Source organism: Anopheles funestus, assembly GCF_943734845.2.
Source record: "Anopheles funestus chromosome X unlocalized genomic scaffold, idAnoFuneDA-416_04 X_unloc_39, whole genome shotgun sequence".
Taxonomy (NCBI): domain Eukaryota; kingdom Metazoa; phylum Arthropoda; class Insecta; order Diptera; family Culicidae; genus Anopheles; species Anopheles funestus.
In genome coordinates, this window is record NW_026045164.1 from 250001 (window position 1) to 259450 (window position 9450).

Below are 9450 nucleotides of genomic sequence, written 5' to 3' on the forward strand. Positions count from 1 at the left end.
CTCAACATAAACTCCACGAGAGTTTCCGGCGTCACAACAGCTGCATCATCCTCGCCGAGCAATGCTTGTCGAACATCTGCGAACCTCGGGCAGTCAAAAAACGCATGCTCAGCACTCTCCACAACTCCCGGGCACCTTACACAGTCAGCGGATGGCGCCAGATGTTTGGTATGCAGGTATTCATGAAAGAAACCGTGGCCGGAGAGAATTTGCGCGAGATGGAAGGTCATCTCTCCGTGCCGCCGGTTCTTCCATGCCGCCAAGTCCGGGATAACTCGGTGTGCCCACCGTGTGTAGCGGCTTTCTGGTTCCAGCTGGTCCCACTGCCGCTGCCACTCGGCGATTGTGTTTATTCGCTCCTCGATGCGCAGCTCCCGCAAACTCGCTCCCGTCGCCCGGTGTCGCTGGTAACAACGAGCGTCCTCCGTCACCTGCAGCACGATGGGGATGACGCTGGCAAGGACCGTTGCCACCTCGTTCCTCACCGTAACGAAAGTGCGGGCCACCGGCCGTGCGTAAAGGCCCTGCACCCGGTTCAGCTGCCTGCGACACGCCCGAAGCTGGACCGCTTCATGCCAAATCGGCGCAGCATAGCGGAGAGTAGAGTCCACCACCGATGACAGCAACCGTCGCTTCGCACACTTAGGTCCGCCATGGTTACGAAGCAACCTGGAGATGGCTTGCGCCACACGGAGCGCCTTCGACGTGGCCTGCTCAACGTGTGGCCTCCACGACAAGTGATCCTCAAGAATGACCCCGAGGTACTTGAGCGTGCGGGTCGGCATCTTCTCCACTCCGTCGATCGTGACTGGAACGCGGGTGCGTTCTCTCCGCATTGTGGAAACAATGACCAGCTCGGTCTTGGCCGGAGCAAGCTCCAGGTGGTGTTGCGCCATCCACGAGCTGATCATTCCAATCGCTGTTTCAGCTAAACGCGTCGCCGCCTCCGGTGTCGTCCCGCTCGCCAGCACCACGACGTCGTCGGCAAAACCGATCACCTCAGCGCCCTCAGGTAGCGCCAGCCGAAGCACGCCGTCGTACATGGCGTTCCACAGAGTCGGGCCCAGGATTGAGCCCTGTGGAACGCCCGCCGTGACCGTTCGCCGCACTGGTCCCTCACTGGTTTCATACACCAGCCTCCTCTCAGAGAAGTAGCTGCGCAACATTCTCTGGAGGGCTACCGGAACTTGCAGCTTCTGCAGGGCAGCCGCGATCGCCTCCCAACTGGCGGAGTTGAAGGCATTCCTGACATCCAGTGCTGCCACCACCAGACATCGAGGATCCCGCTGGTTGGTGCGATGGAACGTCCTCGCGTGCTGCCCCCTCTCGATCACACGTTCGATGGCCTGTATCGTGGAACGGCCGCGCCGGAACCCGTACTGCCTTGGCGACAGTCGCGGAGCATCGCTGTTCTCCAAGTGGTCGTTCAGTCGATCCAGGATAACCCGCTCGAACCCCTTGGCGACTGCTCCCAGCATGAGCAGCGGACGATTTGATGACGGGTCGCCCGGCTGCTTGCCCGGCTTCGCGATCAGCACAAGTCGAGCCTCCTTCCACGACGCAGGAAACTCGCCTCGCTCGAGCAGCTGGTTGTACACGTCCACGAAGACCTCCGGGTGCTTCCGCATCGCTGCTTTTACCGCAGTGTTCGGGATGCCGTCCAACCCTGGCGCCTTGGACGACGCCATCCGCTCAGCCAGTAGCAGGACCTCCGAGCTCGTGACCGGCCTCAGAGCGACGTGTGAGGCGGTGCTCGCTTCGATGTCCGGCCACTCGAACGCTGGATGCTCCGGGAACAAGGCGTCGACGATCGGACCAAGAACAGCGCGGTCCGTTTCCGGTGGCGCCCGGCCGCGAAGCTTCGCTCGCACAACCTTGTACCCAAGACCGAACACCTCAGCCTCGACGCCGTCAATCAGCTCTTGAAGGCTGCTCTCCTTGCTGTTCTGGATACTGGCCTGCAGCAAACGACGACAGTCCTGCAGTCCGGCAGACGTCGCAGCACGCTCCGACGGTTGAGCCCGGCGATGGGCTGCCTCCGCTGCTTCGCACTCTTCCCTCAAGCGCTCGATGTCCGGAGACCACCAGTACACCTGGGGCTTGCGGTGGAAGGTAGCCCCGTGTACTCTCTCCATGGTCTCATCGCACGCCCGAGTGAGTCCGCCAACCAGCCCCTCCGGAGTGTCGACCTGTCCGAAGCGGCCGACTGTGAGGGCGATGTCAAAGCTCTTCCGGACGAACTGCGTCGTCTTCCACCGAGTTCCGGCATGCCTGGCTGTCCCGTCACTGGCTGCTGCTTGGCTTTGGTGCTGCTGGCCACGTCGCTTGTTCCGTTGACCCGGAACCTCCACCTGAAACTCGATGTACTCGTGATCGCTGCCGGAGAAGCGGTTAAGCACGCGCCATGAGTCCGGCCGCACAATGGATTGGCTGGCGAAGGAGACGTCGATGACGCTTTCCCGTGCAACCCCGTTGCCCTTGAAGGTGGGCACGTTGCCACGGTTCAGCGTCTGCAGCGCCAGCTGCTCCACCACGCTTAGGAGCTCCTGCCCCTTCCGGGTAGTGCGCGCACTCCCCCACTCCTCGTTCCAGGCGTTGAAGTCCCCAGCCAGGACTGATGTTGTATGTCCCACCAGCGACACCTCCACCGCACCAAGAAACTCCTCGAAGTCATCAAGACCGCTGCTGGGCGACACGTAGCAGCTGGCGAACGTAACTCCCGCTATCGTGGCAACCACCAGTCCCGGGACGACGCTTCCCCACAGACGCTGGATGGGGTAAGCCCCCGTTGCGACGATCGCCACGCTCAACTCCTCATCAACAGCCCATCGCGGATCATCTCGAGGCGGCCGATACAGCTCACAGGCAAGCACCACCTGAACATCCATCTCGCGAGCCGTCTGCATCAGCAGGTCCTGAGCTGTCCTGCTCCGCCCCAGGTTGATCTGCAGCACCTTTAGCGTCGGCACGTCAGATGCCCGACCGGATGCGGACCGCTGCACACGGCACAGCACACCTCCGCCGTGCAGCTCTTCGCCTGATGATCCGGCTTCCCGCAACGAATGCAGCTGGCCGAGCGGTCGACTTCGCTCGTGCACGCTGCCCGGACGTGTCCCATCTCCAGACACTTGTAACAACGTTGCTGCCGCGTCTGCATTGGAGCCACCTTCCGGATCAGGCAGGACGTGTACTTGATTTTGACAAACTTCCCGTCCAGCTCCTCTGCCGCCTTCGTTGTCACCCGCGCTATCGCCACCTTCGTGCCGTCCCACGCTGGTCGCAGCCGAACCGAAGTCTCCTCCACGGTGTGCTGGCATAGCTCTGAGAGTGCCTTCGCCACGTGTGTCTCCTCCGCTAAAGGGTCGACCGCGTCCATCCGGATGTCGACCGTGGGAGTCACCAATCGTGCTGATGCCGGCAGTTCCGCCTTCGCGCACACGTCTTGGATGCACTGCAGCACCTCTGCAGCGTTCGCGCTCTCCTTCAGCTCCATAACGAGTCGGGAGCGTGTGGTGCGTCGTCCGACTCCGAGGGCCTCTGCGTATTTCACCATCTCTGGAGCCCCACGCACAACCTGGTAAACCTCGGTCCAGGTTTGTCCCTCGGCTGGAGCAATCTCAATTGCGTCCGGCTTGATTTTGCGCTGCCGTTGACGCCCTCCGCCTCGCCGTGTTGCAGGCTGGCTACGCCAGGCCTGTTGCCCCTGCTGTTGTTGGGGCTGCTGTGACGATGGTCCTGCAACCGCCTGTCGCTGGACCTTCGCCCGTTGTTGTGGCAGCTGCGGCCACTGCTGCTGCTGCTGCTGCTGCGTTCTCGCCGGTTGGCGTGCCGGCTTACGGCGCACCACCTCAGTCCAGGAGTCGCCTTCCTGGTCCGAAGACGGCACCACCATAGCCGTCGCTGCACTCTGCTGACGCTGTTGCTGCTGCTGCTGCTGCTGCTGCCGCTGCTCACGATGTTGCTGCTGCTGCTGCTGCTGCTGCTGCTGCTGCCACTGTTGCTCCTCCAGCTGCCGTTGTCCATGCATCTGCAATGGACGTCGCGGCATGGGGGTTGGCGGGCTTGCGGATTGCCGGATTGCCTCTCCTGGACGCTGATGTCCAATCACCTGCGCGATGAGCTCATTGAGCGCATCACGATCACGCTGGTGAGCCACACGGAGCATCGCTATCTCCGCATCCGCCTTTTCTTCGCGCCGAATGGCCTCTAGGCGCGCCTCCTTCTTAGCCTCTTCGAACATCTGACACATTCGAATTAGCTCCTCATGCAGCTTCTCGTTCTGCTTCCGCATCTCCTCATATTTCCGCTCCATACTCTGCAGAGCCTCCTGCAGGAGTTTCAGCTCTACAGCAGCAGGCGAAGCCGTTGATGAGGAAGACATTGGTAGTCGCTGGACAACCACCCTCGGTTCAACACCCGAGGCCGCTCCTGTCTTCGCGCGCGAATCCACCGACGCAGCACGCATCGACGTTCGGGTGATCACCATTTCTTTGCTGCTCTGCGTGGGGGGTGGGTGGGAGGTGGGCGGAGTGGTGGAGACTCAACGCCCCTCCTCCAGACCTTTCGAATGATACCCCGCACCGATGTCCTACTTGGCGTGGGGAGGTTTTTCCTTCCTGAGGGGGAGGGGGTGGATATGGGAGGGGCGGGGGGGTGACGAAAAGATGCTCCTCTCCGAGACCTATCCAACGATACCTCGGACGTTCCTCTAGCCCGAGGGGTTACCGAGATATCCCACTTTGAAGAATTTGCCGAAAGTTTGATAAGTCGGTGTTGGAGTTCGATAACACTTATCAAACTACTTATCAAACTTTTTAGACCCCTATATCTCCGGAACCGCTTGTCCGATCCGGGCGTCCGGCAGCTCCCCAGAAAGGAAATTTTGTCCTCTTTTGAAATATTTCAAGGTTGAAATATTTCATGAAATATTTCGTGAAATATTTCACGATTTCCAGAAAAACGCCTGTAGCTAGATGGTCCAAGTGGGGTGGGCTATGGAATATTTCTCCTGGCGACACTAGCGCCACCTGTGGGTCCAACTCGTACTAACCTTGTTTGTTGACCGAACCGGAAATGGAAATCCGGATTTTGCAGGCAGATAACTCCGGAACTAATCGTCTCTCCGGAACGGCAGACCACTCAATCGAAGCGGGTCGTTCCCACTTAGCCTTCTGGACACTTAACTCCGCGACTCTACTTGTACGTAGTCCTTCAAAAATGAGAAAACCTAAACGCACTTCCGGTTTTCCGCATACAACTTCCGCTATTCCGACCGTACACACTCGCTCAAATTTTTGTTGGATGCGCCTCTGCGAGACGCGTCTTTTGATGCGTCACTTTTGAAAATCCGTCAAGAACTCACCGAGTTATTCACCAAAAACTGACCCGCGAAAAACTCCCCCCCCTTGGCATGTAGGAATGCCAAATTTGGCCACAGGGCCCAGGGCCAGAATCGGGGGTCGGCCACGTGGAACCAAAGTCCTGGCACTCTTGGTTTGGCCGCTATTTTGAGATTCCGGTTTGATATTCACACACTACTCCTGTGACGTCACGGCACCTTATGACGTCACGCGATTTCCTCAAATGGAAATCCGAATTTTGCAGGCAGATAACTCCGGAACTAATCGTCTCTCCGGAACGGCAGACCACTCAATCGAAGCGGGTCGTTCCCACTTAGCCTTCTGGACACTTAACTCCGCGACTCTACTTGTACGTAGTCCTTCAAAAATGAGAAAACCTAAACGCACTTCCGGTTTTCCGCATACAACTTCCGCTATTCCGACCGTACACACTCGCTCAAATTTTTGTTGGATGCGCCTCTGCGAGACGCGTCTTTTGATGCGTCACTTTTGAAAATCCGTCAAGAACTCACCGAGTTATTCACCAAAAACTGACCCGCGAAAAACTCCCCCCCCTTGGCATGTAGGAATGCCAAATTTGGCCACAGGGCCCAGGGCCAGAATCGGGGGTCGGCCACGTGGAACCAAAGTCCTGGCACTCTTGGTTTGGCCGCTATTTTGAGATTCCGGTTTGATATTCACACACTACTCCTGTGACGTCACGGCACCTTGTGACGTCACGCGATTTCGTCGCTCACCATCCACGGCCGTGAGTACCACTATTTTCTAATGTTCGCATGTGCTACGACTCGGCACTCACTACAGTAAGGGATCTCACCATCCAAGACCGTGAGTACCACTATTTTCTTATTTCGCATGTGCTACCACCATACAAATGCCCAGACGAAATCGCCTCCCATACAAATTGTATGGCCGGAAATGAAACCGGAAACGCGAAAAACCTCAAACTTTGGGCGTTAATATCTCCGTTGTTTTTTAACGCACAGAAACGGCAGACCACTTCAACGAATCGGGACGTTCTCATTTAACGTTCTACAGTATTTTTAAATCGATTTGCGCACTTTTAGAGGGCAATACCAACCGGACACTGAAAAACACCTGTTTTTTGGTCACCACTTCCGGTGGCATACACACACACGCACAAACTTTACACCGTTGGATGCGTCTTTTCAATACGCGTCTTTTGATGTTTTACTTTTGAAAATCCGTTAAGAATTGACGAAGTTATTCACGAAAAACTGGTCCCCGGAAAATCCCATACAAATTGTATGGCCGGAAATGAAACCGGAAACGCGAAAAACCTCCAACTTTGGGCGCTAATATCTCCGTTGTTTTTTAACGCACAGGAACGGCAGACCACTTCAACGAATCGGGACGTTCTCATTTAACGTTCTACAGTATTTTTAAATCGATTCGCGCACTTTTGAAGGGCAATACCAACCGGACACTGAAAAACACCTGTTTTCTGGTCACCACTTCCGGTGGCATACACACACACGCACAAACTTAACACCGTTGGATGCGTCTTTTCAATACGCGTCTTTTGATGTTTTATTTTTGAAAATCCATTGAGAATTGACGAAGTTATTCACAAAAAACTGATTTTCAGAAAATCCCATACAAATTGTATGGCCGGAACCGAAACCGGAAACGCGAAAAACCTGCAACTTTGGGTGCTAATATCTCCGTTGTTTTTTAACGCACAGAAACGGCAGACCACTTCATCGAATCGGGATAATCTCACTTAATGTTCTGCAATATTTTTTTAACCGATTCGCGCACTTTTAGAGGGCAATACCAACCGGACACTAGAAAACACTGGTTTTTCCCTCCTGAGGGGGAGGGGGGTGGATATGGGAGGGGCGGGGGGGTGACGATCCGGTGCTCCACTCCGAGACCTATCCACCGATACCCCGGACGTCCCTCTAGCCCGAGGGGTTACCGAGATATCCCACTTTAAAGGATTTGTCCGAAAGTTTGATAACTCGGTGTTGGAGTTCGATAACAGTTATCGAACTACTTATCAAACTTTTTCAATCCTCTATAGCTCCGGAACCACTTGTCCGATCCGGACGTCCGACGGCTCCCCGGAAAGGAAATTTTGTCCTCTTTTGAAATATTTCAAGGTTGAAATATTTCATGAAATATTTCGTGAAATATTTCACGTTTTCCTCAAAAACGCTCGTATCGATATGGTTCGAGTGGGGGGGGCTGGGGAATACTCTTCCGAACAACACCAGCGCCACCTGTGGGCAAATCTCGAACTAATTTGCTTTAAACGCACTTTTTGCAATTTCACACGGGAGCGCTCCAAAAACACGTCCGTTCACTTCGGAGGTTTCGCTCAGACTACAGGGATAACTGGCTTGTGGCCGCCAAGCGTTCATAGCGACGTGGCTTTTTGATCCTTCGATGTCGGCTCTTCCTATCATTGTAAAGCAAAATTTACCAAGCGTAGGATTGTTCACCCTTTCAAGGGAACGTGAGCTGGGTTTAGACCGTCGTGAGACAGGTTTAGTTTTACCCTACTGGTGTGCATTGTTTGTCGCTATCTTAACGGAATTCCTGTGCAGTACGAGAGGAACCACAGGTACGGACCACTGGCTCAATACTAGTTCGAACGGACTATGGTATGACGCTACGTCCGCTGGATTATGCCTGAACGCCTCTAAGGTCGTATCCAATCCGAGCTGATAGCGCTTCTTATACCCATTAGGTGGTCGTAAGCTAGCGGGCCTAACAACCCTCCGAGAACCGTCCGTGCTGTCCATTGGCACACTGGCGTCTCATCCCCGCTTACTACTAGGCCGCAAAGGGCGGGTTCGCGCTGCACGTGTTAGTACCATACATGTTGGGAACACCGGTGGACGAGCTTGCCGACTGTGGATATCACTAGTTTCGACACCTACGACCGCCCGCAAACGACGGGACTACAGGCTGGGAGCTTCAAGTTGTAGAGATGCGTTCGCATCGATCCTCTCAGGCGACCCATGCTTGGTGGTTAGTGCTTGCGCGTGCGCGCCCCGTGTGTGCTGGAATTGGCCAACCAGTGCACATTGGTGGTGCGTACCGTGACTTGCACCATGTGACGAGAGTGTTGAAGAACACTGTGTGGTGACTCTATGCCTATGTGATGGGGTGCTTGTAACACACGACCGAACCGACGGCTCGTTGGATGGTCACGACAGTGTGGTGCAGGTGCGCCCATGTGTAACGAATACATTGAGTGCCGTTGGAGGTTAGCGGTTGGTTGGTTGCATGCTACAACTTCGCGTTGTACATGGGCTGGCCGCTGCGCTTCCTTCGGGTTGCCACTTGATGTTGATAGGGTTGATGTATTGTGTTCGTTGACTTTTGGTTCATTCCAAAAGTCTTCGGACTTAGATAATTTTTACAAGTGTCGGCGCTCTCGGACCGAAAATAAGAAGAACACTAAGAAGAAAAAGAGAAAGAAGCTAATAGTGGAAAGTATTCTTCTTCAAAGAAGGAACAAAAATTTTACAAGTGTTGAAAAATTTCCTAAGTCCAAAAAATTTTCTAAGTCCAGAAAATTTTCTAAGTCCCACAAAATGGAACATGATGAAGAAGATACAGAAGTTGAAAATTTTTCTAAGTCCAAAAAATTTTCTAAGTCCAGAAAATTTTCTAAGTCCAAAGTGTTGGAACAATTTCCAAAGGCCCATAGGTTGCACTGAATTTTCCTAAGTTGGCCACAAGTACCCATGAGGTATCGAGAAGGTTCACCCGAAGGACATAATATGTCCCAAAGTACCGATAGAGCACCCACAAAGAGCACCCAATTGGCCTAAGTTGGCCAAAAGTACCGATAGAGTACCCACAAGTAGCACTGAGTTGGCCTAAGTTGGCCAAAAGTACCGATAGAGTACCCACAAATAGCACCGAATGGGCCTAAGTTGGCCAAAAGTACCGATAGAGTACCCACAAGAAGCACTGAGTTGGCCTAAGTTGGCCAAAAGTACCGATAGAGTACCCACAAATAGCACCCAGTTGGCCTAAGTTGGCCAAAAGTACCGATAGAGCACCCACAAGAAGCACTGAGTTGGCCTAAGTTGGCCAAAAGTACCGATAG